General features: G+C 37.1%; 1 long non-coding RNA gene and 1 other non-coding gene across 2 annotated transcripts; one reads left to right on the forward strand and one right to left on the reverse strand.

Moving 5' to 3' along the window:
* The first annotated feature begins 7,591 nt into the window (after nucleotides 1-7,591).
* dre-mir-430a-18 (microRNA 430a-18) lies at nucleotides 7,592-7,681 on the forward strand. The gene has a single exon (NR_039293.1). It is a non-coding gene; the product is annotated as a microRNA 430a-18 (primary transcript).
* Nucleotides 7,682-14,305: 6,624 nt separating this feature from the next.
* On the reverse strand, nucleotides 14,306-18,863 carry LOC141381778 (uncharacterized). The gene is made up of 2 exons (XR_012402433.1): nucleotides 15,744-18,863; nucleotides 14,306-14,548 (listed from the first exon to the last, which is right to left on the reverse strand). It is a non-coding gene; the product is annotated as an uncharacterized lncRNA (long non-coding RNA).
* Nucleotides 18,864-19,738: the final 875 nt, after the last annotated feature.

Raw genomic sequence — 19,738 nt, forward strand, 5'->3', positions numbered from 1 at the left:
ACAACATGCTAATTCATGCTAGAATCATGCTAACAACATGCTAATTCATGCTAGAATTGTGCTAATTCATGCTAAAATCATGCTAGTAACATGCTAATTCATGCTAGAATCATGCTAGTAGCATGCTAATTCATGCTAGAATCGTGCTAACAACATGCTAATTCATGTTAAAATCATGCTAACAACATGCTAATTATTGCTAAAATCATGCTAGTAACATGCTAATTCATGCTAGAATCATGCTAGTAACATGCTAATTCATGCTAAAATCATGCTAGTAACATGCTAATTCATGCTAGAATCATGCTAACAACATGCTAATTCATGCTAGAATCATGCTAGTAACATGCTAATTAATGCTAGAATCGTGCTAACAACATGCTAATTCATGCTAGAATCATGCTAACAACATGCTAATTCATGCTAGAATCATGCTAATTCATGCTAAAATCATGCTAGTAACATGCTAATTTACGCTAAAATCATGTTGTAACATGCTAATTCATGCTAGAATCATGTTAAAAACATGCTAATTCATGCTAGAATCATGCTAATAACATGCTAATCTATCTATCTATCTATCTATCTATCTATCTATCTATCTATCTATCTTTTCATAGTTTTAAAAACTGTTTAAACTAAATAAACTATTACCGTCAGGCTTTCACAAGCCAGCCTCAAAGTTTGTTCTCAAACTTTAAGAATCTAGTTATTATATTTTCTTCTTCTGAGACTAAAAATTAAACTCTATCTCGTCCTAGGCATTTGAAGCTATGACCATCAAACTCGGGTCAGACCTCCGAACTATTCTGACTCGAGTTGCTATATCCTTTCCGACTGATCCGACTTTCGGTTTTCCGAAAAACGTCCCGGGACCGTCGGAAAAATCCCATAGACGTAACATTGGATCAAACTTTGTGACCTCATAACTCCGCATCAGAATGTCGCACAGACTTCTAACTGGGCTCATTTAACTCAAACTATCAAACTGCCAATGACTGATCACCTTTAAACTTTCTGGCCACGCCCTAGCAACCACTTTTGGACCCTAGAAACCGTCCCATAGACTTCCATTGCAAAATACTCTCATTGACTTTACATGGGATCAAACTTTGTGAGCTCATAACTCTGCATCAAACTATCCTACAGACTAATGGCTGAGCTCATTTAACTCAGTCTAGCCAGCAGCCAATCACTGATGGCCTTTTAACTTTCTAGCCACACCCTAACAACCAGATACTGCTCCCTAGCAACTGTCCCATAGACTGCCATTAAAGAGGTTCAGACTGATATTGTCATGCTGCAGTGTGATAAAGACATGGGGGTTGTTTTTAACTGTTCATACTGGCAAGAAGCTTTGATACATCATCAGTCTAAGCTGTCAATCAACTCCATAGCAACAAAACAGACTAACCTAGCAACGATATGGCACCAGCTATATCTCAGCATCAGAACATCGTAGAGAGGCGGGGGTTGGCTTGTTTAACTCATGCTCTTACACCATCTATCTATCTATCTATCTATCTATCTATCTATCTATCTATCTATCTATCTATCTATCTATCTATCTATCTACCTCTACCTATCTATCTATCTATCTATCTATCTATCTATCTATCTACCTTTATCTATCTACCTCTACCTATCTATCTATCTATCTGTCTGTCTGTCTGTCTGTCTGTCTGTCTGTCTGTCTCTATCTATCTATCTATCTATCTATCTATCTATCTATCTATCTATCTATCTATCTATCTATCTATCTATCTATCTGCTAGAATCATGCTAGTTACATGCTAATTCATGCTAGAATCATGCTAGTCACATACTAATTCATGCTAGAATCATGCTAGTCACATGCTAATTCATGCTAGAATCATGCTAACAACATGATAATTCATGCTAGAATCATGCTAATTTATGCTAAAATCATGCTAGTAACATGCTAATCCATGCTAGAATCATGCTAACAACATGCTAATTCATGCTAGATTCATGCTAGTAACATGCTAATTCATGCTAGATTCATGCTAGTATCATGCTAATTCATGCTAGCATTGTGCTAACAACATGCTAATTCATGCTAGAATCATGCTAGTAACATGCTAATTCATGCTAGAATCATGCTAACAACATGCTAATTCATGCTAGAATCATGCTAGTAACATGTTAATTCATGCTATAATCATGCCAGTAACATGCTAATTCATGCTAGAATCATGCTAGTAACATGCTAATTCATGCTAGAATCATGCCAGTAACATGCTAATTCATGCTAGCATTGTGCTAACAACATGCTAATTCATGCTAGAATCATGCTAGTAACATGCTAATTCATGCTAGAATCATGCTAACAACATGCTAATTCATGCTAGAATCATGCTAGTAACATGCTAATTCATGCTAGAATCATGCTAACAACATGCTAATTCATGCTAACAACATGCTAATTCATGCTAGAATCATGCTAACAACATGCTAATTCATGCTAGAATCATGCTAGAGAAATGCTAATTCATGCTAGAATCATGCTAACAACATGCTAATTCATGCTAGAATTATGCTAGTAACATGCTAATTCATGTTAGAATCATGCTAACAACATGCTAATTCATGCTAGAATCATGCTAGTAACATGCTAATTCATGCTAGAAGCATGCTAACAACATGCTAATTTATGCTAGAATCATGCTAGTAGCATGCTAATTCATGCTAGAATCTTGCTAGTAACATGCTAAATCATGCTAGAATCATGCTAACAACATGCTAATTCATGCTAGAATCATGCTAACAACATGCTAATTCATGCTAGAATTGTGCTAATTCATGCTAAAATCATGCTAGTAACATGCTAATTCATGCTAGAATCATGCTAGTAGCATGCTAATTCATGCTAGAATCGTGCTAACAACATGCTAATTCATGTTAAAATCATGCTAACAACATGCTAATTATTGCTAAAATCATGCTAGTAACATGCTAATTCATGCTAAAACCATGCTAACAACATGGTAATTCATGCTAAAATCATGCTAGTAACATGCTAATTCATGCTAGAATCATGCTAACAACATGCTATTTCACGTTAAAATCATGGTAATAACATGTTAATCTATCTATCTATCTATCTATCTATCTATCTATCTATCTATCTATCTATCTATCTATCTATCTATCTATCTATCTATCTATCTATCTATCTTTTCATACTTTTTAAAACTGTTTAAACTAAATAAACTATTACCGTCAGGCTTTCACAAGCCAGCCTCAAAGTTTGTTCTCAAACTTTAAGAATCTAGTTAGGCTGGCTTGTCAAAGCCAACCTACTGTTATCCTATTTAAACTTATTATTATTATTTTTATTTATTCTTCTTCTGAGACTAAAATTCAAAATCTATCTGCTCCTTGAACTTTCAAACTATTACCACCAAACTCACACCAGACCTCCAAACTGGTCTGACTCTTTATGCTATATCTTTTCCGACTGATCCGACTTTCGGTTTTCCGAAAAACGTCCCGGGACTGTCGGAAAAATCCCATAGACTTAACATTGGATCAAACTTTGTGACCTCGTAACTCTGCGTCAGACTGTCGCACAGAACTCTAACTGGGCTCATTTAACTCAGACTATCAAACTGCCAATGACTGATCACCTTTAAACTTTCTAGCCACGCCCTAGCAACCACTTTTGGACCCTAGAAACTGTCCCATAGACTTCCATTCAACAGACTCTAATTGACTTAACATGGGATCAAACTTTATGAGCTCATAACTCTGCATCAGACTGTCCTACAGACTAATGGCTGAGCTCATTTAACTCAGACTACCAAACTGCCAATAACTGATGAGCTTTTAACTTTCTAGCCACACCCCTAACTACCACAAACTGCACCCTAGCAACTGTTCCATAGACTTCCATTACAAAGACTCTCATTGACTTTACATGGGATAAAACTTTGTGAGCTCATAACTCTGCATCAGACTGTCATAGAGACTAATGGCTGAGCTCATTTAACTTTGTCTAGCCAGCAGCCAATCACTGATGGCCTTTTAACTTTCTAGCCACACCCCTAACTACCACATACTGCACCATAGCAACTGTCCCATAGACTGTAATTAGCTGTGCAATAAAATGCTAATAATTCTAACATGCTAATGACATGTCAATCATGCTAGCAACATGCTACTCATATGCTAATCATGCTAATGACATGCTAACTCATACTGGAAACATGCTAATGACATGCTAATTTGTACTAGAATCATGCTAATAACATGCTAACTAATGCTAGAATCATGCTAGTAACACGCTAATTCATGCTAGAATCATGCTAGTAACATGCTAACTCATACTAGAATCATGCTAACAACATGCTAATTCATGCTAATTTTACTACAATCATGCTAATAACACTACTTCATGCTACAATCTGGCTAGTAAAATGCTAATTTGTGCTAGAATCATGTTAGTAACATGCTAATTCATACTGGAATCATGCTAGTAACATGCTAATTCATGCTAGAATCATGCTAATAACATGCTAATTCATACTGGAATCATGCTAGTAACATGCTAATTCATGCTAGAATCATGCTAATAACATGATAATTCATACTAGAACCATACTAGTTCATCCTAGAATCATGCTAGTAACATGCTAATTTATGCTAGAATCATGCTAGTAAAATGCTAACTCATGCTAAAATCATGCTAATAACATGCTAACTCATACTAGAATCATGCTAATAACATGCTAATTCATACTAGAATCATGCTAATTCATACTAGAATCATGCTAGTAACATGCTAATTCATGCTAGAATCATGCTAGTAACATGCTAATTCATGCTAGAATCATGCTAATAACATGCTAATTCATGCTAGAACCATGCTAATAACATGCTAATTTATACTAGAATCATGCTAGTAACATGCTAATTCATACTAGACTCATGCTAGTGACATGCTAATTCATACTAGAATCATGCTAGTGACATGCTAGTTCATACTAGAATCTTGCTAATAACATGCTAATTCATGCTAGAATCATGCTAATAACATGCTAATTCATGCTAGAATCATGCTATTAACATGCTAATTTTACTACAATCATGCTAATAACACACTAATTCATGCTAGAATTATGCTAGTAACATGCTAAATCGTGCTAGAATGATGCTAATTCATGCTAATCCATGCTAGAATCGTACTAATAAGATGCTAATTCATGCTAATAACATGCTAATATATGCTAAAATTATGCTAATAACATGCTACTTATACTTTTTCAAACTGTTTTTAAACTAAATAAACTATTACCAACAGGCTTTGTCAAGCCAGCCTCAAAGTTTGTCTCGACGAACTTTACTGTCTAGTTCTATATTATTATTCTTCTGAGACTAAAAATTAAACTCTATCTCGTCCTAGGCCTTTCAAGCTATGACCATCAAACTCGGGTCAGACCTCCGAACTATTCTGACTCGAGTTGCTATATCCTTTCCGACTGATCCGACTTTCGGTTTTCCGAAAAACGTCCCGGGACCGTCGGAAAAATCCCATAGACGTAACATTGGATCAAACTTTGTGACCTCATAACTCCGCATCAGAATGTCACACAGACTTCTAACTGGGCTCATTTAACTCAGACTATCAAACTGCCAATGACTGACCACCTTTAAACTTTCTGGCCACGCCCTAGCAACCACTTTTGGACCCTAGAAACCGTCCCATAGACTTCCATTGCAAAATACTCTCATTGACTTTGCATGGGATCAAACTTTGTGAGCTCATAACTCTGCATCAGACTGTCCTACAGACTAATGATTGAGCTCATTTAACTCAGTCTAGCCAGCAGCCAATCACTGATGTCCTTTTAACTTTCTAGCCACACCCTAACAACCAGATACTGCACCCTAGCAACTGTCCCATAGACTGCCATTAAAGAGGTTCAGACTGATATTGTCATGCTGCAGTGTGATAGAGACATGGGGGTTGTTTTTAACTGTTCATACTGGCAAGAAGCTTTGATACATCATCAGTCTAAGCTGTCAATCAACTCCATAGCAACAAAACAGACTAACCTAGCAACGATATAACAGCAGCTATATCTCAGCATCAGAACAACGTAGAGAGGCGGGGGTTGGCTTGTTTGACTCATGCTCGCACTCTATCTATCTATCTATCTATCTATCTATCTATCTATCTATCTATCTATCTATCTATCTATCTATCTACTGTTTTAATCTATCTATCTATCTATCTATCTATCTATCTATCTATCTATCTATCTATCTATCTATCTACTGTTTTAATCTATCTATCTATCTATCTATCTATCTATCTATCTATCTATCTATCTATCTATCTATCTATCTATCTATCTATCTATCTATCTATCTATCTATCTATAAACTGCTTCTATCTATCTATCTATCTATCTATCTATCTATCTATCTATCTATCTATCTATCTATCTATCTATCTATCTATCTATCTATCTATCTATCTATCCATCATGCTAACAACATGCTAATTCATGCTAGAATCATGCTAGTTACATGCTAATTCATGCTAGAATCATGCTAGTCACATGCTAATTCATGCTAGAATCATGCTAGTCACATGCTAATTCATGCTAGAAACATGCTAATTCATGCTAGAATCATGCTAGTTACATGCTAAATCATGTTAGAATCATGCTAACAACATGCTAATTCGTGCTAGAATCATGCTAGTAGCATGCTAATTCATGTTACAATCATGCTAACAACATGCTAATTCATACTAGAATCATGCTAACAACATGCTAATTTAAGCTAGAATCATGCTAGTCACATGCTAATTCATGCTAGAATCATGCTAGTCAAATGCTAATTCATTCTAGAATCATGCTAACAACATGCTAATTCATGCTAGAATCATGCTAGTAACATGCTAATTCATGCTAGAATCATGCTAGTAACATACTAATTCATGCTAGAATCATGCTAACAACATGCTAATTCATGCTAGAATCATGCTAGTAACATGCTAATTCTTGCTAGAATCATGCTAACAACATGCTAATTCATGCTAGAATCGTGCTAATTCATGCTAAAATCATGCTAGTAACATGCTAATTCTTGATAAAATCAAGCTAGGTACATGCTAATTCATGCTAGAATCATGCTAGTAACATGCTAATTCATGCTAGAATTGTGCTAGTAACATGCTAATTCATACTAGAATCATGCTAGTAACATGCTAATTCATGCTAGAATCATTCTAGTAACATGCTAATTCATGCTAGAATCATGCTAGTAACATGCTAATTCATGCTAGAATCGTGCTAATAACATGCTAAATCATGCTAGAATCATGCTAATAACATGCTAAATCATGCTAGAATCATGCTAACAACATGCTAATTCATGCTAGAATCATGCTAACAACATGCTAATTCATGCTAGAATCATGCTAACATTATGCTAATTCATGCTAGAATCATGCTAACAACATCTATCTATCTATCTATCCATCTATCCATCTATCTATCTATCTATCTATCTATCTATCTTTTCATACTTTTTAAAACTGTTTAAATAAACTATTACCGTCAGGCTTTCACAAGCCAGCCTCAAAGTTTGTTCTCAAACTTTAAGAATCTAGTTGGTAAGTGCTATTTGTTGGGGTAGTTTCAAGTGACCTGTGCTACAAGAGAATGTTGTCTTTTGGAATTCAGAGTGGCATCTGCATGCCTTGCTTATTAAATTTCAATCTAAAGCACATTAAGATCACTTCAAACAGGAGCATTGATTTGTCCTTTGTTCATAAGTGCTTCTCTTTGGGGTAGTTTTAATAAGGACAAGAACAACAAGCAAGACTGAACCCATTTTGTATGGAATTGCATTGTTTACTATTACCTTTTTGTTCTGTGCTAATTTTACATCTTCTCGTCTTGATATTCCAACAAGTTGGAGTAACATGGGGACACTCCTTTGCATCTTCCTCATTTTTAATTTCTTTGCCCTTGTGATAGAAAACCAGTTGACATCAACTCTAACTTTAGCATCTTTCTTTTAAGCAGAGCAGAAAGTGCTATCAAGTTGGGGTAGATGTTTGCTGACTAAGTCACCTCTGTCCACCATGATTCTGTTCCATTTGTACTCCTCTTCTATCCAATTTCAAATCCTGGATTTTCCTTTGTTGGTGAAGACTTTAAACAGACAAGATTTTAGTCTGCCACCATTGTCTCTATCGGTACCCTCACAAAAGCACTGACTTTGATGCTGTATTTGGTAAGTGCTATTTGTTGGGGTAGTTTCAAGTGACATGTGCTACAAGAGAGTGTTGTCTTTTGGAATTTACAGTGACATCTGCATCTAAAACACATTAAGATCACTTCAAACAGGAGCATTGATTTGTCCTTTGTTCATAAGTGCTTCTCTTTGGGGTAGTTTTAATAAGGACAAGAACAACAAGCAAGACTGAACCCATTTTGTATGGAATTGCATTGCTTACTATTACCTTTTTGTTTTTTGCTAATTTTACATCTTCTCGTCTTGATATTCCAACACGTTGGAGTAACATGGGGAAACTCCTTTGCATCTGCCTCATTTTTAATTGATAGAAACCAGTTGAGGTCAACTCTAACTTTAGCATCTTTCTTTTAAGCAAAGTAGAAAGTGCTATCAAGTTGGGGTAGATGTTTGCTGACTAAGTCACCTCTGTCCACCATGATTCTGTTCCATTTGTACTCCTCTTCTATCCAATTTTAAATCCTGGATTTTCCTTTGCTGGTGAAGACTTTAAACTGACAAGATTTTAGTCTGCCACCATTGTCTCTATCAGTACCCTCACAAAAGCACTGACTTTGATGCTGTATTTGGTAAGTGCTATTTGTTGGGGTAGTTTCAAGTGACCTGTGCTACAAGAGAGTGTTGTCTTTTGGAATTTACAGTGACATCTGCATCTAAAACACATTAAGATCACTTCAAACAGGAGCATTGATTTGTCCTTTGTTCATAAGTGCTTCTCTTTGGGGTAGTTTTAATAAGGACAAGAACAACAAGCAAGACTGAACCCATTTTGTATGGAATTGCATTGTTTACTATTACCTTTTTGTTCTTTGCTAATTTTACATCTTCTCGTCTTGATATTCCAACAAGTTGGAGTAACATGGGGACACTCCTTTGCATCTTCCTCATTTTTAATTTCTTTGCCCTTGTGATAGAAAACCAGTTGACATCAACTCTAACTTTAGCATCTTTCTTTTAAGCAAAGTAGAAAGTGCTATCAAGTTGGGGTAGATGTTTGCTGACTTAGTCACCTCTGTCCACCACGATTCTGTTCCATTTGTACTCCTCTTCTATCCAATTTTAAATCCTGGATTTTCCTTTGTTGGTGAAGACTTTAAACAGACAAGAATTTAGTCTGCCACCATTGTCTCTATCGGTACCCTCACAAAAGCACTGACTTTGATGCTGTATTTGGTAAGTGCTATTTGTTGGGGTAGTTTTAAGTGACATGTGCTACAAGAGAGTGTTGTCTTTTGGAATTTACAGTGACATCTGCATCTAAAACACATTAAGATCACTTCAAACAGGAGCATTGATTTGTCCTTTGTTCATAAGTGCTTCTCTTTGGGCTAGTTTTAATAAGGACAAGAACAACAAGCAAGACTGAACCCATTTTGTATGGAATTGCATTGCTTACTATTACCTTTTTGTTTTTTGCTAATTTTACATCTTCTCGTCTTGATATTCCATTACGTTGGAGTAACATGGGGAAACTCCTTTGCATCTGCCTCATTTTTATTTGATAGAAACCAGTTGAGGTCAACTCTAACTTTAGCATCTTTCTTTTAAGCATAGTAGAAAGTGCTATCAAGTTGGGGTAGATGTTTACTGACTTAGTCACCTCTGCCCACCAAGATTCTGTTCTTTTTGTACTCCTATTCTATTCAATTTTTAATTGCAACCTAGTAATGTTTGGAAAGAGAGGCAATCGTAATTCTGTTTTAGAATAACTGTTTCTCATTTGGCCAGTGTTGTCCCTGTTTTTATTTTTATATTATGGTTTTGTCCATCATGCACTCTACCACTTGCATCCAAACAGCAGCATACACACAGTAAACACTAGAGGGTGTGAGTTTGCATGAGAGTGCTCCCGTTGTTTACTGGTTTTGCACCTGGAATTGGTATAGCTTGTCAAATGGTCTCCTAATTCCTTCCTGCTGCAGGACACATAAAGCCTAGATGCATTTGCATCAAGTCAATTCAAATGTGTGAAAAATCCCATCACTTTCAACAATGCAGAGTTGTTCTGAAGACTTTCAGCCAGCAATCAAAACTTGATTAGCGTTCAAGAAAGGCTGAGTGTTAACGACTGTGGCAAAACCATAAGGCAAGTGCACCCTTATAATGGGTCCTGGCAAAGTACATGTCTCATATCTGCTCTTTCTAACAGCAGACAACAAGATGCGTGTGGCACTGCCTGCCAATGATTTCTCTTGCTGCTAAAGACTATGAACGGACAAGGTTTTAATCTGCTACTATTGTCACTATCGGTACCCTCACAAAGGCACTGACTTGGATGCTGTAATTGGTAAGTGCTATTTGTTGGGGTAGTTTCAAGTGACCTGTGCTACAAGAGAATGTTGTCTTTTGGAATTCAGAGTGGCATCTGCATGCCTTGCTTATTGAATTTCAATCTAAAGCACATTAAGATCACTTCAAACAGGAGCATTGATTTGTCCTTTGTTCATAAGTGCTTCTCTTTGGGGTAGTTTTAATAAGGACAAGAACAACAAGCAAGACTGAACCCATTTTGTATGGAATTGCATTGTTTACTATTACCTTTTTGTTCTTTGCTAATTTTACATCTTCTCGTCTTGATATTCCAACAAGTTGGAGTAACATGGGGACACTCCTTTGCATCTTCCTCATTTTTAATTTCTTTGCCCTTGTGATAGAAAACCAGTTGACATCAACTCTAACTTTAGCATCTTTCTTTTAAGCAAAGTAGAAAGTGCTATCAAGTTGGGGTAGATGTTTGCTGACTTAGTCACCTCTGCCCACCAAGATTCCTTTCCATTTGTACTCCTCTTCTATCCAATTTTAAATCCTGGATTTTCCTTTGTTGGTGAAGACTTTAAACAGACAAGATTTTAGTCTGCCACCATTGTCTCTATCGGTACCCTCACAAAAGCACTGACTTTGATGCTGTATTTGGTAAGTGCTATTTGTTGGGGTAGTTTCAAGTGACCTGTGCTACAAGAGAGTGTTGTCTTTTGGAATTCAGAGTGGCATCTGCATGCCTTGCTTATTAAATTTCAATCTAAAGCACATTAAGATCACTTCAAACAGGAGCATTGATTTGTCCTTTGTTCATAAGTGCTTCTCTTTGGGGTAGTTTTAATAAGGACAAGAACAACAAGCAAGACTGAACCCATTTTGTATGGAATTGCATTGTTTACTATTACCTTTTTGTTCTTTGCTAATTTTACATCTTCTCGTCTTGATATTCCAACAAGTTGGAGTAACATGGGGACACTTCTTTGCATCTGCCTCATTTTTAATTGATAGAAACCAGTTGAGGTCAACTCTAACTTTAGCATCTTTCTTTTAAGCAAAGTAGAAAGTGCTATCAAGTTGGGGTAGATGTTTGCTGACTTAGTCACCTCTGCCCACCAAGATTCTGTTCTTTTTGTAGTCCTATTCTATTCAGTTTTTAATTGCAACCTAGTAATGTGTGGAAAGAGAAGCAATCGTAATTCTGTTTTAGAATAACTGTTTCTCATTTGGCCAGTGTTGTCCCTGTTTTTATTTTTATATTATGGTTTTGTCCATCATGCACTTCTACCACTTGCATCCAAACAGCAGCATACACAATGTAAACACTAGAGGGTGTAAGTTTGCATGAGAGTGCTCCCGTTGTTTACTGCTTTTGCACCTGGAATTGGTATAGCTTGTCAAATGGTCTCCTAATTCCTTCCTGCTGCAGGACACATAAGGCCTAGATGCATTTGCATCAAGTCAATTCAAATGTGTGAAAAATCCCATCACTTTCAACAATGCAGAGTTGTTCTGAAGACTTTCAGCCAGCAATCAAAACTTGATTAGCGTTCAAGAAAGGCTGAGTGTTAACGACTGTGGCAAAACCATAAGGCAAGTGCACCCTTATAATGGGTCCTGGCAAAATACATGTCTCATATCTGCTCTTTCTAACAGCAGACAACAAGATGCGTGTGGCACTGCCTGCCAATGATTTCTCTTGCTGCTAAAGACTATGAACGGACAAGGTTTTAATCTGCTACTATTGTCACTATCGGTACCCTCACAAAGGCACTGACTTGGATGCTGTAATTGGTAAGTGCTATTTGTTGGGGTAGTTTCAAGTGACCTGTGCTACAAGAGAATGTTGTCTTTTGGAATTCAGAGTGGCATCTGCATGCCTTGCTTATTAAATTTCAATCTAAAGCACATTAAGATCACTTCAAACAGGAGCATTGATTTGTCCTTTGTTCATAAGTGCTTCTCTTTGGGGTAGTTTTAATAAGGACAAGAACAACAAGCAAGACTGAACCCATTTTGTAAGGAATTGCATTGTTTACTATTACCTTTTTGTTCTTTGCTAATTTTACATCTTCTCGTCTTGATATTCCAACAAGTTGGAGTAACATGGGGACACTCCTTTTCATCTTCCTCATTTTTAATTTCTTTGCCCTTGTGATAGAAAAGCAGTTGACATCAACTCTAACTTTAGCATCTTTCTTTTAAGCAAAGTAGAAAGTGCTATCAAGTTGGGGTAGATGTTTGCTGACTTAGTCACCTCTGCCCACCAAGATTCTGTTCCATTTGTACTCCTCTTCTATCCAATTTTAAATCCTGGATTTTCCTTTGTTGGTGAAGACTTTAAACAGACAAGAATTTAGTCTGCCACCATTGTCTCTATCGGTACCCTCACAAAAGCACTGACTTTGATGCTGTATTTGGTAAGTGCTATTTGTTGGGGTAGTTTCAAGTGACCTGTGCTACAAGAGAGTGTTGTCTTTTGGAATTTACAGTGACATCTGCATCTAAAACACATTAAGATCACTTCAAACAGGAGCATTGATTTGTCCTTTGTTCATAAGTGCTTCTCTTTGGGGTAGTTTTAATAAGGACAAGAACAACAAGCAAGACTGAACCCATTTTGTATGGAATTGCATTGTTTACTATTACCTTTTTGTTCTTTGCTAATTTTACATCTTCTCGTCTTGATATTCCAACAAGTTGGAGTAACATGGGGACACTCCTTTGCATCTGCCTCATTTTTAATTGATAGAAACCAGTTGAGGTCAACTCTAACTTTAGCATCTTTCTTTTAAGCAAAGTAGAAAGTGCTATCAAGTTGGGGTAGATGTTTGCTGACTTAGTCACCTCTGCCCACCAAGATTCTGTTCTTTTTGTACTCCTATTCTATTCACTTTTTATTGCAACCTAGTAATGTTTGGAAAGAGAAGCAATCGTAATTCTGTTTTAGAATAACTGTTTCTCATTTGGCCAGTGTTGTCCCTGTTTTTATTTTTATATTATGGTTTTATCCATCATGCACTTCTACCACTTGCATCCAAACAGCAGCATACACACAGTAAACACTAGAGGATGTGAGTTTGCATGAGAGTGCTCCCGTTGTTTACTGGTTTTGCACCTGGAATTGGTATAGCTTGTCAAATGGTCTCCTAATTCCTTCCTGCTGCAGGACACATAAAGCCTAGATGCATTTGCATCAAGTCAATTCAAATGTGTGAAAAATCCCATCACTTTCAACAATGCAGAGTTGTTCTGAAGACTTTCAGCCAGCAATCAAAACTTGATTAGCGTTCAAGAAAGGCTGATTGTTAACGACTGTGGCAAAACCATAAGGCAAGTGCACCCTTATAATGGGTCCTGGCAAAGTTCATGTCTCATATCTGCTCTTTCTAAAAGCAGACAACAAGATGCGTGTGGCACTGCTTGCCAATGATTTCTCTTGCTGCTTAAGACTATGAACGGACAAGGTTTTAATCTGCTACTATTGTCACTATCGGTACCCTCACAAAGGCACTGACTTGGATGCTGTAATTGGTAAGTGCTATTTGTTGGGGTAGTTTCAAGTGACCTGTGCTACAAGAGAATGTTGTCTTTTGGAATTCAGAGTGGCATCTGCATGCCTTGCTTATTAAATTTCAATCTAAAGCACATTAAGATCACTTCAAACAGGAGCATTGATTTGTCCTTTGTTCATAAGTGCTTCTCTTTGGGGTAGTTTTAATAAGGACAAGAACAACAAGCAAGACTGAACCCATTTTGTATGGAATTGCATTGTTTACTATTACCTTTTTGTTCTTTGCTAATTTTACATCTTCTCGTCTTGATATTCCAACAAGTTGGAGTAACATGGGGACACTCCTTTGCATCTTCCTCATTTTTAATTTCTTTGCCCTTGTGATAGAAAACCAGTTGACATCAACTCTAACTTTAGCATCTTTCTTTTAAGCAAAGTAGAAAGTGCTATCAAGTTGGGGTAGATGTTTGCTGACTTAGTCACCTCTGTCCACCATGATTCTGTTCCATTTGTACTCCTCTTCTATCCAATTTTAAATCCTGGATTTTCCTTTGTTGGTGAAGACTTTAAACAGACAAGATTTTAGTCTGCCACCATTGTCTCTATCGGTACCCTCACAAAAGCACTGACTTTGATGCTGTATTTGGTAAGTGCTATTTGTTGGGGTAGTTTCAAGTGACATGTGCTACAAGAGAGTGTTGTCTTTTGGAATTTACAGTGACATCTGCATCTAAAGCACATTAAGATCACTTCAAACAGGAGCATTGATTTGTCCTTTGTTCATAAGTGCTTCTCTTTGGGGTAGTTTTAATAAGGACACGTACAACAAGCAAGACTGAACCCATTTTGTATGGAATTGCATTGTTTACTATTACCTTTTTGTTCTTTGCTAATTTTACATCTTCTCGTCTTGATATTCCAACAAGTTGGAGTAACATCGGGACACTCCTTTGCATCTGCCTCATTTTTAATTTCTTTGCCCTTGTGATAGAAAACCAGTTGACGTCAACTCTAACTTTAGCATCTTTCTTTTAAGCAGAGTAGAAAGTGCTATCAAGTTGGGGTAGATGTTTGCTGACTAAGTCACCTCTGTCCACCACGATTCTGTTCCATTTGTACTCCTCTTCTATCCAATTTTAAATCCTGGATTTTCCTTTGCTGGTGAAGACTTTAAACTGACAAGATTTTAGTCTGCCACCATTGTCTCTATCGGTACCCTCACAAAAGCACTGACTTTGATGCTGTATTTGGTAAGTGCTATTTGTTGGGGTAGTTTCAAGTGACCTGTACTACAAGAGAGTGTTGTCTTATGGAATTTACAGTGACATCTGCATCTAAAACACATTAAGATCACTTCAAACAGGAGCATTGATTTGTCCTTTGTTCATAAGTGCTTCTCTTTGGGGTAGTTTTAATAAGGACAAGAACAACAAGCAAGACTGAACCCATTTTGTAAGGAATTGCATTGTTTACTACTACCTTTTTGTTCTTTGCTAATTTTACATCTTCTCGTCTTGATATTCCAACAAGTTGGAGTAACATGGGGACACTCCTTTGCATCTGCCTCATTTTTAATTGATAGAAAAGCAGTTGACATCAACTCTAACTTTAGCATCTTTCTTTTAAGCAAAGTAGAAAGTGCTATCAAGTTGGGGTAGATGTTTGCTGACTTAGTCACCTCTGCCCACCAAGATTCTGTTCTTTTTGTAGTCCTATTCTATTCAATTTTTAATTGCAACCTAGTAATGTTTGGAAAGAGAGGCAATCGTAATTCTGTTTTAGAATAACTGTTTCTCATTTGGCCAGTGTTGTCCCTGTTTTTATTTTTATATTATGGTTTTGTCCATCATGCACTTCTACCACTTGCATCCAAACAGCAGCATACACACAGTAAACACTAGAGGGTGTGAGTTTGCATGAGAGTGCTCCCGTTGTTTACTGGTTTTGCACCTGGAATTGGTATAGCTTGTCAAATGGTCTCCTAATTCCTTCCTGCTGCAGGACACATAAAGCCTAGATGCATTTGCATCAAGTCAATTCAAATGTGTGAAAAATCCCATCACTTTCAACAATGCAGAGTTGTTCTGAAGACTTTCAGCCAGCAATCAAAACTTGATTAGCGTTCAAGAAAGGCTGAGTGTTAACGACTGTGGCAAAACCATAAGGCAAGTGCACCCTTATAATGGGTCCTGGCAAAGTACATGTCTCATATCTGCTCTTTCTAACAGCAGACAACAAGATGCGTGTGGCACTGCCTGCCAATGATTTCTCTTGCTGCTAAAGACTATGAACGGACAAGGTTTTAATCTGCTACCATTGTCACTATCGGTACCCTCACAAAGGCACTGACTTGGATGCTGTAATTGGTAAGTGCTATTTGTTGGGGTAGTTTCAAGTGACCTGTGCTACAAGAGAATGTTGTCTTTTGGAATTCAGAGTGGCATCTGCATGCCTTGCTTATTAAATTTCAATCTAAAGCACATTAAGATCACTTCAAACAGGAGCATTGATTTGTCCTTTGTTCATAAGTGCTTCTCTTTGGGGTAGTTTTAATAAGGACAAGAACAACAAGCAAGACTGAACCCATTTTGTATGGAATTGCATTGTTTACTATTACCTTTTTGTTCTTTGCTAATTTTACATCTTCTCGTCTTGATATTCCAACAAGTTGGAGTAACATGGGGACACTCCTTTGCATCTTCCTCATTTTTAATTTCTTTGCCCTTGTGATAGAAAACCAGTTGACATCAACTCTAACTTTAGCATCTTTCTTTTAAGCAAAGTAGAAAGTGCTATCAAGTTGGGGTAGATGTTTGCTGACTTAGTCACCTCTGTCCACCACGATTCTGTTCCATTTGTACTCCTCTTCTATCCAATTTTAAATCCTGGATTTTCCTTTGTTGGTGAAGACTTTAAACAGACAAGATTTTAGTCTGCCACCATTGTCTCTATCGGTACCCTCACAAAAGCACTGACTTTGATGCTGTATTTGGTAAGTGCTATTTGTTGGGGTAGTTTCAAGTGACATGTGCTACAAGAGAGTGTTGTCTTTTGGAATTTACAGTGACATCTGCATCTAAAACACATTAAGATCACTTCAAACAGGAGCATTGATTTGTCCTTTGTTCATAAGTGCTTCTCTTTGGGGTAGTTTTAATAAGGACAAGAACAACAAGCAAGACTGAACCCATTTTGTATGGAATTGCATTGTTTACTATTACCTTTTTGTTCTTTGCTAATTTTACATCTTGTCGTCTTGATATTCCAACAAGTTGGAGTAACATGGGGACACTCCTTTGCATCTGCCTCATTTTTAATTGATAGAAACCAGTTGAGGTCAACTCTAACTTTAGCATCTTTCTTTTAAGCAAAGTAGAAAGTGCTATCAAGTTGGGGTAGATGTTTGCTGACTTAGTCACCTCTGCCCACCAAGATTCTGTTCTTTTTGTAGTCCTATTCTATTCAGTTTTTAATTGCAACCTAGTAATGTGTGGAAAGAGAAGCAATCGTAATTCTGTTTTAGAATAACTGTTTCTCATTTGGCCAGTGTTGTCCCTGTTTTTATTTTTATATTATGGTTTTGTCCATCATGCACTTCTACCACTTGCATCCAAACAGCAGCATACACACTGTAAACACTAGAGGGTGTAAGTTTGCATGAGAGTGCTCCCGTTGTTTACTGCTTTTGCACCTGGAATTGGTATAGCTTGTCAAATGGTCTCCTAATTCCTTCCTGCTGCAGGACACATAAGGCCTAGATGCATTTGCATCAAGTCAATTCAAATGTGTGAAAAATCCCATCACTTTCAACAATGCAGAGTTGTTCTGAAGACTTTCAGCCAGCAATCAAAACTTGATTAGCGTTCAAGAAAGGCTGAGTGTTAACGACTGTGGCAAAACCATAAGGCAAGTGCACCCTTATAATGGGTCCTGGCAAAATACATGTCTCATATCTGCTCTTTCTAACAGCAGACAACAAGATGCGTGTGTCACTGCCTGCCAATGATTTCTCTTGCTGCTAAAGACCATGAACGGACAAGGTTTTAATCTGCTACTATTGTCACTATCGGTACCCTCACAAAGGCACTGACTTGGATGCTGTAATTGGTAAGTGCTATTTGTTGGGGTAGTTTCAAGTGACCTGTGCTACAAGAGAATGTTGTCTTTTGGAATTCAGAGTGGCATCTGCATGCCTTGCTTATTAAATTTCAATCTAAAGCACATTAAGATCACTTCAAACAGGAGCATTGATTTGTCCTTTGTTCATAAGTGCTTCTCTTTGGGGTAGTTTTAATAAGGACACGTACAACAAGCAAGACTGAACCCATTTTGTATGGAATTGCATTGTTTACTATTACCTTTTTGTTCTTTGCTAATTTTACATCTTTTCGTCTTGATATTCCAACAAGTTGGAGTAACATGGGGACACTCCTTTGCATCTGCCTCATTTTTAATTTCTTTGCCCTTGTGATAGAAAACCAGTTGACGTCAACTCTAACTTTAGCATCTTTCTTTTAAGCAGAGTAGAAAGTGCTATCAAGTTGGGGTAGATGTTTGCTGACTAAGTCACCTCTGTCCACCACGATTCTGTTCCATTTGTACTCCTCTTCTATCCAATTTTAAATCCTGGATTTTCCTTTGCTGGTGAAGACTTTAAACTGACAAGATTTTAGTCTGCCACCATTGTCTCTATCGGTACCCTCACAAAAGCACTGACTTTGATGCTGTATTTGGTAAGTGCTATTTGTTGGGGTAGTTTCAAGTGACCTGTGCTACAAGAGAGTGTTATCTTTTGGAATTTACAGTGACATCTGCATCTAAAACACATTAAGATCACTTCAAACAGGAGCATTGATTTGTCCTTTGTTCATAAGTGCTTCTCTTTGGGGTAGTTTTAATAAGGACAAGAACAACAAGCAAGACTGAACCCATTTTGTATGGAATTGCATTGTTTACTATTACCTTTTTGTTCTTTGCTAATTTTACATCTTCTCGTCTTGATATTCCAACAAGTTGGAGTAACATGGGGACACTCCTTTGCATCTTCCTCATTTTTAATTTCTTTGCCCTTGTGATAGAAAACCAGTTGACATCAACTCTAACTTTAGCATCTTTCTTTTAAGCAAAGTAGAAAGTGCTATCAAGTTGGGGTAGATGTTTGCTGACTTAGTCACCTCTGCCCACAAAGATTCTGTTCCATTTGTACTCCTCTTCTATCCAATTTTAAATCCTGGATTTTCCTTTGTTGGTGAAGACTTTAAACAGACAAGAATTTAGTCTGCCACCATTGTCTCTATCGGTACCCTCACAAAAGCACTGACTTTGATGCTGTATTTGGTAAGTGCTATTTGTTGGGGTAGTTTTAAGTGACATGTGCTACAAGAGAGTGTTGTCTTTTGGAATTTACAGTGACATCTGCATCTAAAACACATTAAGATCACTTCAAACAGGAGCATTGATTTGTCCTTTGTTCATAAGTGCTTCTCTTTGGGCTAGTTTTAATAAGGACAAGAACAACAAGCAAGACTGAACCCATTTTGTATGGAATTGCATTGCTTACTATTACCTTTTTGTTTTTTGCTAATTTTACATCTTCTCGTCTTGATATTCCATTACGTTGGAGTAACATGGGGAAACTCCTTTGCATCTGCCTCATTTTTATTTGATAGAAAC

This window comes from Danio rerio, chromosome 4, assembly GCF_049306965.1.
Source record: "Danio rerio strain Tuebingen ecotype United States chromosome 4, GRCz12tu, whole genome shotgun sequence".
Lineage (NCBI taxonomy): Eukaryota > Metazoa > Chordata > Actinopteri > Cypriniformes > Danionidae > Danio > Danio rerio.